At 33.8% G+C, this 2,790-nt stretch overlaps 1 protein-coding gene across 1 annotated transcript in view; it reads left to right on the top strand.

The window, feature by feature from the left end:
- Positions 1-257: 257 nt before the first annotated feature.
- Positions 258-2,790, top strand: part of LOC106475801 (glycine-rich protein 23-like) — a 10,916-nt gene continuing 8,383 nt past the window's right edge. The window contains exon 1 of the mRNA XM_013936477.2: positions 258-297. The gene's annotated coding sequence lies outside the window, so the exon portion shown is untranslated. The remainder of the gene's footprint in view (positions 298-2,790) is intronic.

Raw genomic sequence — 2,790 nt, 5'->3', positions numbered from 1 at the left:
GGTGTTGTTTATTTAGAGGTTACATCATTGGTGTTACGAGTATAGCCATCTTGGTGTTTAGCATGGAAGTGTTTATAGTACCTTTGTTTCATTTAATCAACAATAAGCGACTTGATTTAAAGGTTACATCATTGGTGTTGTTTATTTAAAGGTTACATCATTGGTGTTGTTTATTTAAAGGTTGTATACATTCGTGTTACTCAGAGAGAGAGTTTGAACGAAGTCTATCTGTCATTAGTATTTTTTTTTGGACAGCGGTATATGCATGAGATCGTTGATGTGTGACTGAAAAACTTGGTATGTTTTGTTTTTATGTTAAGTAGCAATAATTGGGGTGACATTATCTCTCTAATTAAACGATTGAATTGAACTAAAAAAATTGATATTTTCATTCATATTTTCCTGTAACACACAATATCTTTTTTTTCGGGAGAGAAAACAGTAACGAGAAGAGGTACAGGTGTTTTAGGTGGCTGTTAGTAATAATTACAAAGATGTAAAAGTTATCTCTCATGGTAATTGTGAGAATTCTATATTTTTTTTATCTATACATTTTTTAGTTACATTAAAACGTTAACTTAACTTCTAACTGATCACGTGTATTTTTGAATAAATATGTATGTATTAAGAAACTGACACCAACTTCCCTAGCGGTGACGTACACATACTATTACTGTAGTAGAAGATTATGTAAATTTATGATCACATGATGTACTGCTGTAACCTAAGCAGTAAATAAATACCCTGTCATAAGCTTCAGAAAGTGAGTCAGGAGGTTGGTAGTGAATTAGTTATTACTGGTGTATTGTTACAACGTAGAACGGTGTTATTTTTTTTTTTTAGGTAGTGAATTATTGTTGTCTCTGGTGTATTGTTACAACGTAGAAAGTTGATTTTTTAGGTAGTGAATTATTGTTGTCTCTGGTGTATTGTTACAACGTAGAACGGTGATTTTTTTTAGGTAGTGAATTATTGTTGTCTCTGGTGTATTGTTACAACGTAGAACGGTGATTTTGAAATATTATATCTCTGTTTTTTTAGGATTACGTCTATTCTTCCGTTGGTTATTCTTACAGATTCTATTATTAGAAGTAATTAATGTTTATATATGTTGTATTATTCACTAATATGAAGTCCTAGGCAGGCACGTATTTATTAACTGTTATTCTACGTGTTGTAGTAGCGTGTTATTTTAGTTCGTTACTAAACCTTGTCTTTTCGGGCCACTTTCAAGTATACGTGACTATTTAAAATAATGACCTTTGTATTTACCTCTCTTTCTCTGAATTCTACGAAATTCTAACAAACAAGTTAATTTTTCGTCTACTTCTTTCACAGTGACCTTTTAAAGCTGGATATGTAAGTACCGTTAAGAGTGCTGGAAGAACGGTAACTACAGACGGGACGTTCACCTGTTACGCACTCTTTACTAACTGCTGACATAACAGAATGTAGACCAGTAAAGACGACAATGACCGCGAAAGACTAACTGCTAAATTGATGCGCTGTCGACATTATAGTAACTTTCAATTCAGGAAGTGGAGTAGGCCACGAACAGCCGGAAGCGAAGTTCACGAGAACCACGCGCTTTAGGTGCCATTGACTTTAGTTAGCGTGAAGCGGATACGTAGAAATACTTTTTTTTATACCGTATTTAAAGAAGTTTCTTCTACCGTATTTCTCGTTTCGGATGAGTCTAAACATTGACCATTATTTTTGTTTCTCTCGTGTTTCATCATTTGGTCAACAGGGGTTTGTTTTACACAAACAACAGTTGGCAAAGCACCAGGTTATCGTAACATTAACTTGACGCGTAGCAACGTAACAGAGCATGCGCAGTGACAATTTTCTTTACAAAGGTGTGTGTGTGTGTGTGTATATATGAGACTTTGATCATTTAAATGTACAATCCAATACACGTAATATAGACAATAATTACTTTTATCTGTATAGCTTCTAGAATTACCAGTAGAACTTGAATAAATTAATGTACAATCCAATACACGTAATATAGACAATAATTACTTTTATCTGTATAGCTTCTAGAATTACCTGTAGAACTTGAATAAATTAATGTACAATCCAATACACGTAATATAGACAATAATTACTTTTATCTGTATAGCTTCTAGAATTACCAGTAGAACTTGAATAAATTAATTTCTTTAGCCACAGTTCTCTAAACTATCTATGAATCAAACTGATGGTTAGTAATTAATTAATTAATTAGGTGATTCCCAATAACAATGATTCACGAGAAACTTTACCCGGAAATGCAACCAATAAACCTACAACTTCCGGCTGCAATTGTGTATAATTGTAGGTTTTCACTTAGTTTTATAGTACAAAAACATGTGTGTAATATTAGGGTTAAAGAAACGTTTTAATCAATAGCATTATGTGAAACTTTACCAATCATTATTTAAACTAAACGACCATTGAACCTTAGATCTAACCATACCATATAAAAACTAAACGGTCCTATACCAAACTTTAGATCTATCATGTCGTGTAAAATAGTACCGTAATCGACCTCCCAGATCTACCATGTAAAATAGTACCGTAATCGACCTCCCAGATCTACCATGTAAAATAGTACCGTAATCGACCTCCCAGATCTACCATGTAAAATAGTACCGTAATCGACCTCCCAGATCTACCGTGTAAAATGGTACCGTAATCGACCTCCCAGATCTACCGTGTAAAATGGTACCGTAATCGACCTCCCAGATCTACCGTGTAAAATGGTACCGTAATCGACCTCCCAGATCTACCGTGTAAAATGGTACC

The sequence above is a fragment of the Limulus polyphemus genome, unplaced genomic scaffold, assembly GCF_000517525.1.
Source record: "Limulus polyphemus unplaced genomic scaffold, Limulus_polyphemus-2.1.2 Scaffold9195, whole genome shotgun sequence".
Classification (NCBI taxonomy): domain Eukaryota; kingdom Metazoa; phylum Arthropoda; class Merostomata; order Xiphosura; family Limulidae; genus Limulus; species Limulus polyphemus.
This window is presented reverse-complemented; position numbering and strand designations above follow the sequence as displayed.